Here is a 14143-nt window from a genome sequence, read left to right as displayed (position 1 = left end):
CGGCCTCCACCGGCCAACCTCCAACAGCAGAGGAGTTCAAGCCACAAGCCTCCAAAAGGTGATACGCCGCACTCCTCTAGGTTCTCCCGCCTGACGCCAAGGTGCTTTCTCCACGGCTGTCAGCACCCTCTGTCATGCAGGGGTTGGAGTTATCCCACGGACAGGCCAATAGGAGAATGAGGAGGCCTTCCTAAACAGCAAGGGGATCTGGGAAAAGGAAGCCAGCATGTTTCTGCCTGGTTTTGAACCAGGGACCTTTTGCGTGTAAGGCAAATGTGATAACCACTACACTACAGAAACTCCATCTGTTTGGCTTTTGCTCACCCTGGCACAGACAGATGGACAAACCTGGAGAAAGTGGTGGCAGCCCTTCAATAGGTCAGCTGGCAGAGCAGAGGTCTGGAGCGGGCACTCAGGAAGTCGTCCTTACGTCGCCCTTGTGACTCCAGCTTGAGGGAGAGCTTCTTTTTCTTCCCCTTGCTGACAAAGAGCAAGAGAAGAATGAAAGGTCAGGTGGGCCAACTCGGTGCAGAAGCCCATGCTGCCTTTTCCTGCTGCACAGCCTGAAATGAGGGACTCGTGGCAGTTAAAGGAACTGCTGCACTTTCAGAAAACATCCCACCCGTGCACAAAGGGGGACAGAAGAGCCTGTTAGTCTAGCACGCTCCCAACTGAACTACTTCAGCAGCTGCTCGGTTTCTTTTTGGCCTCCTGCTTTTCTGTCTGGGATGTTGTTGTCAGCTGTGGCACAGAAAAAAGACGTCATTGCAAGCGGCCCATGAAGACAAGATTCACTTCTGCCTTCCTTGCTCGGCTTTACTCGCTTCCTCGCCCTATTCCTGCCTTAGTTCCCGTGTTACCTGAAGGCGACGGGGGGCCAGCAGCACCAGGAGGAAGTTGGGCAGCTAGACCCTGGTGGCAAAAGTCCTGCAGCCACTTCCCCCCCCCCCACACTGTCTTCTCCCAGCGTCACATATTGGCCACCAGGGACTTGGTGCCCAGCAGTGCAACGGAAGGCAGTGGACAGAGCCACCCTTGCCTTGAAGCTCCAGCTCATTAAACCACATCTTCAGTCGCTGATGGCCAATGAGAGACCGACATCGCTTGCTATGTTAGCACTTGGAAATGCCATTGGTCAGTCATTGGATCTCTGTAATGCTGTTACAGAACAAATGAACATAGAATCTCAGTTTGACATTCTATACCTTTGGGGGAGCGGCTGTAACCCCCATAATCCTCATTTTCATATAATCGTGATCTTACATATAGAGCATGACTTGTAAGGTATCAGGGAAAGGATATGATCTGCTGAAAGTAATTTCTCTACCCATAGATGTAGACCATTCATGCATATGAAGTCATGAGAATTGTGCAGTGTGGTTGTCACTGTGCTGCAAGGTGGGGGAGTCAGCCAAATATTAGCTCCCCAGTGGCAACAGCAAGGAAAGTAACCAACACCCGGACAGGGTGTCAAACAACCCATCGACAGCCATTGCCCAGCAAGAGAGCTACAATGCAATGACTCACCTGCATGAGGACACCCCAGGGGAATTGCTCAGACTTGCTTGGAGAGATGCAGTGATGCTCACCTGACTCTAAGGGGGGGGGCAAAGCCATGAGGGAAGAAAGGACATGATAAAAGGAGAGACATTTGCCAGGCTTTATCTCTCTCTGTCACCTACATCTACAGACACCCCCCACACCAAGCAACTGAAGCGCTGATGAAAGGGGAGAGCCTGGCTGAAAAGCCACCAGCCAGCCTGTGGTGAGAAGCATCTGAGTTTGTAAGGGTACTGAAAGGGTTAAGATCAGCTTAGAATTAAAAGCAATGAGGAGTCCGGTGGCACCTTAAGGACTAACAGATTTATTTGGGCATAAGCGTTCATGGGTAAAAAGCCCACTTCTTCAGATGCATGGAGTGAAAATTGCAGATAGAAGCATAAATATAGATTGGAACATGAAGTGATGGGAGTTACCGTACAAAGGGAGAACCAGTGTTGAAGGCTAATTCAGTCAGGGTGGATGTGGTCCTCTCCCCATAATTGATAGGGAGGTGTCAATACCAAGAGAGGGAAAATTGCTTTTATTGTGAGCCAGCTACTCCCAGTCCTTATTCAAGTTCAAATTAATGGTGTTAAGTTTGCAAATCAATTGTAACTCTGCAATTTCTCTTTGAAGTCTGTTTTTGAAGGTTTTTTGAATGGCTACTTTGAATTATTGGGTGTGAATGTGTAAACATGCTATTGACTATACAAGTCCCATATGATCTCATGATTTGAATTCCTGGTTTTTCACCCAGGCGGCCTGGGTTCAATTCCCAGTGTGGGAACAATGCAGAGCTTTTGCTCAGAGGGGAGGCAGGAAATGAAAGGAATGGGAAGGGATCCTGCCAGCAGGGGAGTTGGACAGTGTTGGAAGGGGACCCCAGAAGTGGGGGTGGGGCAGTGGTCCTGGGGGGAGATGAGGGAAGGATTCCAGCTCTGTGGTAAGTTGACATTCTGGAGAGCACAGGCCTGGCATGGGGGGTGGGAGGAGTGAGTGTGTCCCTCTAAACTCACCACCAGCAGACTTGGAAGAATTATGTATTAGTTGGTAAATGTCAATTTTTGTGTAAACACACGACCCAATGGCAAAATCTTTCCATCAATAATCATCAAAACTAACAGATGGGCAAAGTAAGAAACATGTTGCTTGAGAACTTATCCTGTTCTAATCCTCTAGGGTTCCCTTTTGCCTTAGGCACCACCACGTGGGCATTTCATATCCCTCCTCATTTTCACACAGACACACAATTTCCTTTGCACAGATCCATGAACAGCAAAACCTCCCTGTGTCTATTGTCTGAGCCAGGGCATTCGATTCCACTGAAACCTTCTCTCCTGCAATGGCAATGGTCAGACAGAGGGGATGCGTCCACCTTCCCCCTGGCAGTGAGATATTCACTCTCCTCTTCATGCTGCTGTTGTTATTCCATGAGTCATCAAGGGTGGAATAAAAAGCTGAGTTTCTCCAGGGTGAGGAAAGAAAGGAGCCACCAACGCTCTCAAAAATCTCAGTGCCCAGAGAAAACCTGCCTCTGTTATTGGACTCCCAGAGGTGCTGGCGATACAACGGGAAAAGGGACTGTCTGAATTGCCAGGGCAGGGAATGAACAATCTACAGCAACATAATTAACCACAAACACACTCTAGCCATGCTCCAGCCAGTAGGGAAATGGGCAGGAATTCTTGCTGTTCAGCCATGGCCACACGTACAGAGCTGCACAGCAGTGAGTGTGCTGGGGAAGCTGGTCTGAGCAAACAATTTGTAATGACCCTTCAGTGAGAACAAAACCAGAGTGTAGAAAGGCCCCTGTGTTAAGTGGTTGTGGCTGAGGCCTTAGGGAGCTGGGCTAGAAAACCATGGGGGTCTTTCTGTGAAGGTTTGATCCTCGCCAGCTAGGCAAGGCTGGAGTGTGGTGTCTCCATGGCTGCACTGTCAGTGTCTGATCACAACAGTGCCATAGGGAGCCAAGCCTAGACATATTCAGAGGCCAAGGCCAGGTCAATGTTTCAAACAGTGAGTCTGTGCTGCTGCAGCTCAGTAATGGAGATGCTCTGTGCCAGGGTTTCTCAAATGTCTGTTCACTGCAACCTCTTCTTGCCAAAATAACTTAATACGTAGCCCTGGAAAGAAGCACCAAGCCCCTCCACTTGGGGGGGCAGGGGGGAGAGCCAAAGACTGAGCCCCAGTGGGGGGAGGGCAAAACCAAAGCCTGAGGGATTCAGCCCTGGGTGGGGGGGCTCAGACTTTTGGCTTCAGGCCCAGGACCCAACAAGTCTAATGCCAGCCCTGGTGACCCCATTAAAACAGGGCCACGACCCACTTTGCGATCCTGACCCACAGCTTGAGAACCACTGCTCCATGCTGAGGGGGGAGAGTTTTCCTGTTGGTGTAGTCAATCCACTTCCCCAGGAGGTGGCAGCTCTGTCATGGGGAGAAGCTATATCAGTGGGGGTGCAAGCTGTGGTGTTTACCACATTTAAGAAGTTTAATCAAACCCCATTTTTAAAACCACCTGTGGTCTGGGAATGGCAAAGGAGCTCGATGAAGCAGGGTCTGTCCTTCAAAGTCCTGGAGATCACGATTCCATATTCCTGTTGCACTGGGGGTACAGCTCAGTGGTAGAGTGTTTAATTGCAGATCAAGTGGTCCTTTGTTCAAACCCAGGTGCCCTCTTAAAAAAAGAAAAACATTTTCATTTCCGTTCTCCATTATGTTCAGAAGCTCCACCATATGAGGATGCTTGAAATGAATGTGAACACTCAACATTTTGCTGTCCAAATGCATAAAAACCTAGCAAAGCTGTCCATCAGCTGAAATCAGTTCAATCCTCTAAGTGTCTAGTTTATGTTTTCATCAATTAAACAAAGGTATCATTCCCTCAATCAGAGCACAAGTTTGAAATACAGGCAGCACAGAGCCAATATTCATAACGTCAACTTCTAAAATGATACACATCTGGAGATGGCATCATTATAATCAGCCAATCAGAACCTCTCCATAGACCCCTTACACAACAACCTTTCTACAATATTGGCTGCAAATATAGAACAGCAGTCGCAACGGTGATCTATACAGTTACAGATTATGTCAATAACGTTACAGGAGGTGACACGGCATCAGTGAGACTGATACTGGAATACTGCCTCCAGTTTTGGTGTCCTCATTTGAAAAAGATGGTGTGAAACTGGAGCTGGGGCAGCAAAGAGCCACCAAATGTTCTGAGGGCTGGAGAAAAATGCCTTCTAGGGAGCAATTGAAAGAGCTCAACCTGTCCAGCTTATCAAAAGAAGATTGAAAGGTGACTTCACTGAAGTGTTGAAGTGCCTTAATGGAGAGAAAAGATTGGATATTAAAGGGCTCTTTAATCTAGCAGAGAAAAGCATAACAAGACCCAATGTCTGGAAGGTGAAAAGAGACAAATTCATATTACAACTAAGGCACAAAGATTCAACAGCGAGGATGATTTACCCCAGGAACAAGCTACCAAGGAAAGTGATGGATTCTCCATCTCCTGATGTCATTTCATGAAGACTAGATGCCTTTCTGGAATGTGTTTGCCCCAAAAGTAGCTCTTGTGTCATACAGGAGGCCTGTGATATGCAGGGGGTCAGATTAGATGCTCTAATGGTCTCTTCTGGCCATAAAGTCGACTCATTTCTGAAAAACTGAGTGTAGCAGTGGGAGCAGCGTCTGATGTTTCCCTGTCTAGCCGGCTTGCTGCCTAGAACGAACGCTCCTTGAGTGGGGTGATCCACAGGGAGTAGCTCAACCCTCCAAAGTGCCTGGCCAGGAGCAGGACATTGGCACAGCAAGGGAGGGGTGTGGCAGTGACATCACAAAGGCCTTTTGCAGGACCTCAGCCTATTGGTCCAAGGTGGTGGGGAGGTGGTGACCTCACAGAGAGATGCTGACATCAGCCAGGCAGGACAGGGGTGAGGGGCCAGGGAAACCTCAGAGACCCCTATGGCTTTGCTGCAGCAAGTCTCCTTCTCCAGGTCTCTCTCTGAGGACTGAGAGAGTATTCGGGTTCACGGACGTGAGCGCCAGGAGGAACCTCTTTCGCGTTTTCTCCTTCCCTTTTAGTAATTTTACTAGAAAACAGCCGTCCCTGTTTAGAAGGTAAGAGCCTCCTGGAGGTTTGAAACCTGTTCAGTCTGATCCATCTGGTGAGAGTTGAATTCTAGGCATGGAAAACATGAGCTTAAGGAGGCAGAATTTTATTGCGCACCTGGGATTTTGTCCCTTAGAATCACTGTGGACATTAGGGTTTGTCCTTTTTGTTTCCCCTTTTCCTCCATCCCTCCCTCCCTCCTTTCTCTTCATTTCTTGCTTCTTTTGTCCTTTCTCCTGTTCCCCTCCCAACAGCAGGAGAGGGGTGTGTGTGTGTGTGTGTGTGTGTGTGTGTGTTGCGGGGGAGTGCTCTGCAGCTCCCACTGTGGGAAGTCCACCCAAAAATGTGGGGCTGAAATAGTGCTCGGGCAGTGATCCCACCAGTGACCTGGGCCATCCTTTGGGCTCTCTGGTGAGAACCCTCAGCCTCCCGTCCTCAGTCTCTACCCTGATTGGCTGAGCAGGGGGTTATTGACAGGGAGGAGACTCAGGTCCTTGTTGGTCTCTTTTAAGACCAAAGAAATAAGTCAGAACCAGTTCTGTGTTTGATTAATTTTGTGGCTTCTCTGTATTAATGGTCTCTGAGCAGTTCATGATTCTCTCTAACATTGCAGTTCTCCTCAAATACTTGCTGAATAATTACTGTTACTGTTGTTGGTCTGGAGCTCATCTGAGAGCACTTTATTCAGGTCATTCAGTGTATGAAATTCAAGATCCAAAGGTTAGTTTGAAAATCAGGGCTCTTGGGTCCTATTCCCAACTCTGCCACTGACTGGCTGTGTGACCTAAGACAAGTCAATTCTCCTTTCTCAGCCTTAGCTTCTCCCTCTTTCAAGTAGGGATAATAATGATCTGCTCCTACCTAGCTCAACACACTCACTCTTCCCCAGCACACACACTGTCTCTCCCCAGAACACAAACAGTCTCTACCCCGCCACGCACACCACAGTTGAAAAGCAGCTGGCAATCTAGTAAGATGCCCGTGGAACGGTGGGATAGAGAAACCTGCATCATGTGATGCTGTACCAGCCCGTGAGGCGTTGCAAACCCTTCCCAAAACACCCTGCAGCTAGTTGCACAGTGGGATAGTTGCCCACAGTGCACTGCTCTCTGTGGCCATCCAAGAACTGCTAGCAGGGATGTGCTCTGGTGACACAAGGGGCATAGGGAGGACATTCAATAGCTGCAGGGCCGGCCTTAAGCCGATTTGCCCGATTCCCCTGAATTGGGCCCCGCCCCGAGAGGGCCCCGCGGTGCAGCGTCTCTCCCGGAAGCAAAGCTCTGCGTCTCCCGGAAGCAGCAGCTGTTGCTAGGCAACTAGAGACGCTGGCCGGCTGAGGCAGAGGCGGCCCCTGGCTGTACTTGCAGGTCGGGAGGGGGGAGAAGGCACATGTGCTTTTCAGCCTTACTTCCCTTCCCCCTCCCCCACCCCCAGCACTCACCTGGAGGAGACCAGGAGGGAGCTTCTGGCCCGGTGGGAGACAGGAATCTCTGCAGTGGACCTCACTCACCTGAGCAGCTGCTGGGGCTTCCAGCGGTGAGTGTCTGACCCTGCGATTCCCCGTAGGTTTGTAATATTGGGCTGGTTTTGTGGTTTATGTGGTGTTGCTGTTTGAGGGTGAGCTTGTGCCTGCCTGTGTCTGTTTCAAAACTAAAATTGGGATCATGTAACCCAGGAAAAAAGCCCCGAGCCGGTACTTAGTGCTGTGAACTCCAGGTGAGAGCGAGGCAGGTTTGGAGGAGGAAACCAAATACATCAAGAGGGGAGAATGCAAAAGGTCTGCAACACGGCAGGCTGAGACTTTTAACTCCCTTCCCCCCCCCCGCAGGAGGGGAAACTGAGGCACTGAGTGATCAGATTCCCCTCTCCAAATTATTTGCAAAGGAGGAGGACGGGGGCTCCTATCCAAACCAGTTCCCTTCCCATCAACTCTGCTTTCCCTGCTGCAAGACCGCTGTAGGGGCTGAATATTTCCATTAAACCATGGCTCCTTCATTTGCCCTGCAACAATGAAATAGACCGGCTTGGTGGGGTGGAATAGCCCCCCCCAAAGCTTTGTGGATATTAAGGTTTGGGGGGGGCATGATAATATTCTAGATCAATCAAATGCCCAGCTCAGCTTTCTAGCCATCCAGCAGCTTTAGGGCAGGGAAGGAAGGTGCTCTTGGTGCAGAGTGGTCGCAAAACAGGGATGAATTTAGCGGGGGGTTGAGGGGTCCGCTTGAAATTCCACCCGATGCAGGCACACAGAATCATTGGCAGCGCTGGGAGAGGCCAGGAGTGGAAGCAGGTGGCCGGGGGGTGAGGGGACATTTGCCCTCAGTCCTCGGCTCTGGGATGGACTAGGCTGGGTGGTGGGTTCAGTCTAGTCTTCCAGCCTGTTGCTCTCACTGGGGTTTGTGGTTTTCATCTGGCTCCACCGAAAAGATCAAACAAGCCCAGTAGAAAAGGGGAGTGAGAGAGGCGGGAAGGAGTTTGTAAGGGGTTTAAGTGACCCATCAGTGAAAGAGTAAAACCAGAGTTTGACTGGGTTTCCCCCCAGCCACTACTCCTGCAAACACTGGGCAAGGGGCAGCTCCATCCCCCACTGAGGCTATGGTGAGGGACAACAGGGGAGGAAGGAAGCTACATGGCAGTCCGCTCCCCCGAACACCACCCTCCAGCCCCCAAACTCTGTCCCAAAGCCTGCACCCACCCCTCCGCCCTCCCAGAGCCTGCACCCCTCCACCCTTCCTGCACCCCACCCCGTGCCCCAGCCTGGAGCCTGCACCCAGCACCCAAACTCCGTCCCACTCAGCCCTGGGCAAAGCTCCTTGGTCTGGCTCCCAGCCCCTCTCCAAGGGTTGCAGCTGTCTGGAGGTGCTGCCTTCCACGCCTTCCTCAGTCCCACCTCATTCATTCAATAGGGCAATTGATTACCAAGTGGAGAGAAGATCTTATTCTACTTCTAGCAAAAAGACATTTTTCTTTTACCTTAATTATACTACCTTAGGGGCCTGCTATAACATATTACTAAGGTTCAATACAAAGTCATGTAAAAGTTATACAAAAATGCATAATGCAGAGATTTATCTACAACTGCATTGATTGACTGCTGTGTGCGGTAATATAGTGACCCCTGGGTCTTTGAATAAGGCTATATACTGGGGGGGGGGTGGAGCGGCGAGTCGGGGGTGAGCGGGTGGGCAAGTGGCAAGTGGGCACAGAGGCGAGCAGTGAGCCAGCGGAGGGTTTAGGGGCGGGTATGGAGGTTTCTGGCAGGGGAGGGAGAAAGTGAAAGGAGGCGATTGGTGGGTGGGGGACGGACTAGGAGGGACGCAGCAAGTCAGTGGGGGACTAAGGGGTGAGGAGGGGTGTGATGGTGGGGCCGAGCTGGGAGGGGGCGGGTCCTATTTTACTGCTGTGATCTGGTCACCCTATGTGTGCCAGGTTTCAGAGTAGCAGCCGTGTTAGTCTGTATCCGCAAAAAGAACAGGAGTAATTGTGGCACCTTTCACCTGAAAAATTTATTTCAGCATGAGCTTTCATGGGCTACAGCCCACTTCTTCGGATGCATAGAATGGAATACTTCTTTTTGCCTATGTGTGCCGTTTCTCCCACCTCCCCCTCAAACCTTCCTCTTTGGCCCACAGCTGTTTTGATGGGGTGGTGCTGAGGAAGGAGGGTTTGTTTCTGCGAGGCGAGCGGCGCTGGTTGGGGTACCCAAGTGGGAGTAAGAAAAGAGCCATATACAATATTATGTAGTAATATATAATTTGACTAGATACATAACAACAATATTATGTAGTAATATATAATTTGACTAGATACATAACAACAATATTATGTAGTAATATATAATTTTGTTGTTATGTATCTAGTCATGGAAAGTAAATAATACATGTAAATAATACATGTAAGAAATAAAAGGTGGGGTTTTTTTTAAGTCATCCCTGCTGGGGCCCCATCAAAACTGTTCGAATTGGGCCCCGCACTTCCTAAAGCCGGCCCTGCCTGCCCAGCAAACAGCTGATCGCAGCTGTGCCCAGGCCGCCCCCGGGAAAAGCTCCGCGGAGGAGGCGCCACAAGCTGCCGGCAGCGGGTCATTCCCGGGGGGGGCCGAGCACCCGCCTGCAGCCGCCGCAGCCTCCTCCCCCCCCGAGCCCCCACGGGAGGGGGGAGGAGCAGCCCGCCCCAGCCGGGGCTCAGGGCATCGGGGTGCCGGGGCTCCCCCCATGCGCACGCCTGGGCCCGGGACACTCACACACACACTCTGCCCCGGGGCTCCCCTGGTGCCCAGAGACCGACCAACCCCCCGCCTGCCCCCCCGCCCTTCCCCGCCTGCAGCTCTGGCCTCTCCCCTCCCCTCCCGCCAGCCACCCCCAGGGGAGCCCCGGGCCCCAGGCTCTGTCCCCACCTGGAGCCCAGCAGGGCCGGGGGCAGCTCCTGCTGCAGCTGAGAACAGCGGCTCCGCTCCGGCCCGGGCGGCTCCAGCGCTGCTGGCAGCACGTGGCCACCAGGGAGCAGCTGCTGAGCCCGGGCTCCTGCGTCACAATGTGCAAGAGCCCCGCCCCCAGGAGCTGCCCCGCCCCCGGGCTGTGCCAGAGCCCCGCCCCCAGGAGCTGCCCCGCCCCCGGGCTGTGCCAGAGCCCCGCCCCCAGGAGCTGCCCTGCCCCCGGGCTGTGCCACAAGCCCCGCCCCCAGGAGCTGCCCTGCCCCCGACTCTGGGCTTTCTTTTCCTGGTCCTGCCTCCTTCTTCCCAGCACCTCCGGGCTCCCAGCTGCTCCTTCCTGTGTCTGCAAACAACCCCCGGGCGGGCTGCAGCGCTCGCTGGGGCTGGCTCCAGTGGCTGAAGTTGCCTCCATCTCTGATCACCTGTGGGGGAGGGATGAAGAGAGGAGATGGGCCCAGGGTGTGAAAGCAGAATTAGGGGGCAGGGAAAGAAGGACTGTTTGGAAAGGTGGGTTTTTGCGGGGGGGGGGTGATCCAGATGGAGTCAGAAGCAGTTGGGCAGCAGAGGCTCAGGGAAATTGAGGGGAACCCCCTGGGTAGCCCAGTGTTGGCCAGGGATTGTACAGCACCTAGCGCAATAAGGGGTCCCGATCTCAGTCATGGTCTGTGCAGCACCTGGGAGCCCTGATGTCTGTTTCCTGATCACAGGCACTGGGAACGGATAGAGGGGAAACTTCAGCACCTGAAGGGTTAATGTAGCCCTGTGTGCAACCCCTGCTGGGTGGCACTGCTGCTCTCAGGAGGGGGTGGCTTAGTAAACAAACAGCACAATCCTTCTCCCGTGTGATCTAGTGATCTGGATTCCTGGTTTTCACCTCAGTAGCCTGGGTTCAATTCCCAGTGTGGGAATAGTGCAGAGCTTTTGCTCAGAAGGGAATGGGGAGGGATCCTGGAAGCAGGGCATTTGGACAGTGTGGGGAGGGGGTCCCAGAAGTGGGGGTGGGGGGCAGAGGTCTGAGGGGAGGTCAGGGAAGGATCCCAGCATTGTGGGAAGTGGGCAGCATGGAGAGCCCAGGCCTGGCATGGGGAGAGGGAAGAGTGACTCTGTCCTTCTAAACTCACCAACTGCAGACTAGGCAGGACTGGAAGAATTACGTATTTGTTGGTAAATGTCAATTTCAGTGTAAACGCACAACCCAATGGCAAAATATTTCCATTGATAATAATCAAAATTGACAGCTGGGCAAAGTAAGAAACATGCTGCTTGAGAATTTATCCTGTTCTAATCCTATTGGGGGTCCCTTCTGCCTTAGATGCCACCATGTGGGTGTTTCATTTCCCTCCCTATTTTCACACAGAGACACAATTTCCTTTGCATGGATCCATGAACAGCAAAATCTTCCTGTGTCGCTTGTTTGAGCCAGGGCATTTGATTTCATTGACACCTTCTCTCCTGCAATGGCAATGGTCAAACAGAGGAGACGTGGCCACCTTGACCCCTGGCAGTGAGATATTCACTGTCCTCTTTCTTCAGGCTGCTGCTGTTATTCCATGAATTATCAAGGATGGAATAAAAAGCTGAGTTTACTCCAGGGTGAGGAAAGAAAGGAGCCACCAACTCCTTGAAAAATCTCAGTGCCCAGAGAAAACCTGCCCGTTACTGGAATCCCTGATGTGTTGGTGGCTTGTTTATTTACACTGAGGATTGAGTCCTGCTTAGTGAACTGTGTCTGAGAATGAAAATCCTAAACCACCCTTTGAAATAACAAAAGCAGCAGGACGTGTTTCTGTCCCTGCCCCAGAGCAGACAGACCAATGGAGAAATGCCATGAGTCCAGGGTAATACTCCCCTGCGGTTTTACCATTTCCACTTGCTAAACTCCCTCCCAACCTTCTGGGCTCCTGGAGCAGGGGACTGAGCCTGAGCCGAGACACGGACACTGCAACTTTACAGCCCAAGCCGCATGACCCTGATTAATGTGACATGGGCCAGTCGTGGGTGTTTCATTGCACTGGAGACGTAGCCTAATGTTATGTCTGCACTGCGATTAACACGCCCAGGGCACCTGTCGCAAAGCCCGGTCAGCTGACTCAGGGTTATGGGGCTTGGGCTGCAAGACTATAAAATTACAGGGCAGACAGACAGGCTTCAGCCCAGCCTCTGAGACCCCACGAGGGGTGAGGGTTTCCGAACTCAGGCTTCAGTGTGAACAGAAATATCTGCACCACATTTTTTAGCCTCTCAGCTTTAGCTTCATGAGCCCAAGTCAGATGACCCAGGCCAGCCCTGCTGCCATCTTTATCCCAGGAGAGATGGACTCTAAGGGTACGTCTCCATTGCAATGTCAGCCCAGGGGTGGCACGCTGTGCTCAAAGCAGCACCCTGGAAGCCCCATATTCACCGCTCTCATATAATGATGATACGGTTTGTACAAAGTCTGCCTGGTGAGGTATCATTTCAAAAGTCTTGTTCTGTTGAACATTACTATTGTGTTGGATTGTGTGTGTAGCATTGGCTGGGAAGTTTTGCTCTGTGTGTGTGACTGAGATGAGGTTGGGAAATGCCCACCACCAGCCTTTCAGGTGTGACAATGGAGGAGCCAGACCCGCTGCTGGCCCATTAAAGGGATCCACACTGCCAAGGACTATCCCAGGAACCGTGTACAATGCAGACTTCTCCGAGATAGCACAGCGACAATGGACACTGCTGAACTCACATCCTAGCAAAGGTACTTCCTAGCCAGTTGGAAGAAACTATGAAAGGGGGGGTAGAGACATCATGAGTTAGCCTCTCTCCCCCACAACTCAACAGCTGGAAATACACCTGGATGACAAAACTGATTCAGAAATCAGAAGAGAATAATAATAGTACATTCAAACCAAAGTCCCCAAACAGACTAGCAGTGGTTTTTCAGCAGAAAATTTTCAGTTTGGGGAATTTTGTTTTCTGTCAGACGTTGCCAAGGGAAGCAGAGAGAAAATGGTTGAGTTGCCTCCTTCAGAACAGCTTGGCCTAGCCACTAGGTCTGGTTCACTGTTGTGGCCTTGCTCAGGTTGGGGGTATTTTAATTATTTGGGGAGGTCCCAGGGTGTTTGGGGGGAGATTATGAGGCTGTTCCCTTTTGAGATAAAAGCTAAGAAATGCAGGACTAGAGAATTTTTTCTAGAAATCCGGGATTTAGACATTTTATTTGAAGCAAAGGAGGGGTGGGGGGGAGCTGAGATTCTGAGAAGGTTTTTATTTGCAAGAAGCAACATTGTTTGATCTGTCATTGTACCAAGGGGGGAGATGGTTGTCTATAAAGGAGAGTTAAGACTAAAAGCAGCCGACGAGGATAGGATTTGAACCCATGCGTGCAGAGCACAATGGATTAGCAGTCCATCACCTTAACCACTCGGCCACCTCATCTGAGCTGCTAAAACAGTGACAGGAGGAGAAATCAAAGTCCGGCAGAGATAGGGACACTAAGCAGTTTCCCAATACTAAGCATAAGCAGGGGCTGAATGAGCTCCCCCCTCACATCTAGTGAGGAGCTGGGGGAAGACTTCAGGAACAGGCCGTGTTTGCATAGACACCCCTACTCTGCCTAGCTATGCAGCATGAGGGGGCCGCTTCCCCAAAATGACCAGTTTGGGATGGTGGTGGGTTGCAAATCACTTTAGGATTGAGTGCAATGAAATGTTATTCTCCTCCCTGTACGAGTGAAGGGCAGCGGAACATACCTAGGCCGTCCTGAGGGAGGGGGGTGGGGTGGGTGAGGAATCGCTTTCATTGGACTGCAGAGAAGTGATTGAGGACGTCACCCTAACCCAGTGGTCCCCAAACATTTCACACTGCGCCCTCGTACCCATGGCTGTGGCCCCTCGGAAGCCGCGGTTGAGAACCGGGGCTGGGAGTGGGGCCGTTGCTTGCTGGGGAGAGGGGTGCGGACAGGGGTAAGGGGGTCGAGGCCGGGCTGGGAGCCAGGGGCCCAGGCTGAGGGTGGGGTTGGGGAAGAGCTGGGACAGAGTGGGGCTGAGTGGGGCTCCCTCCCTGCCCTCCATGGGGGCTGGCTC

General features: G+C 51.8%; 2 non-coding genes across 2 annotated transcripts; both read right to left on the bottom strand.

Annotated features, from left to right (window-relative positions):
• Positions 1-227: 227 nt before the first annotated feature.
• On the bottom strand, positions 228-300 carry TRNAV-UAC. Its single transcript has one exon. It is a non-coding gene; the product is annotated as a tRNA-Val (tRNA).
• Positions 301-13414: 13114 nt separating this feature from the next.
• Positions 13415-13496, bottom strand: TRNAS-GCU. The gene has a single exon. It is a non-coding gene; the product is annotated as a tRNA-Ser (tRNA).
• Positions 13497-14143: the final 647 nt, after the last annotated feature.

The sequence above is a fragment of the Mauremys mutica genome, unplaced genomic scaffold, assembly GCF_020497125.1.
Source record: "Mauremys mutica isolate MM-2020 ecotype Southern unplaced genomic scaffold, ASM2049712v1 Super-Scaffold_100036, whole genome shotgun sequence".
Taxonomy (NCBI): Eukaryota; Metazoa; Chordata; order Testudines; family Geoemydidae; genus Mauremys; species Mauremys mutica.
Note: the sequence above shows the minus strand (reverse complement) of the source record. Positions and strands in the feature narration are given on the sequence as shown.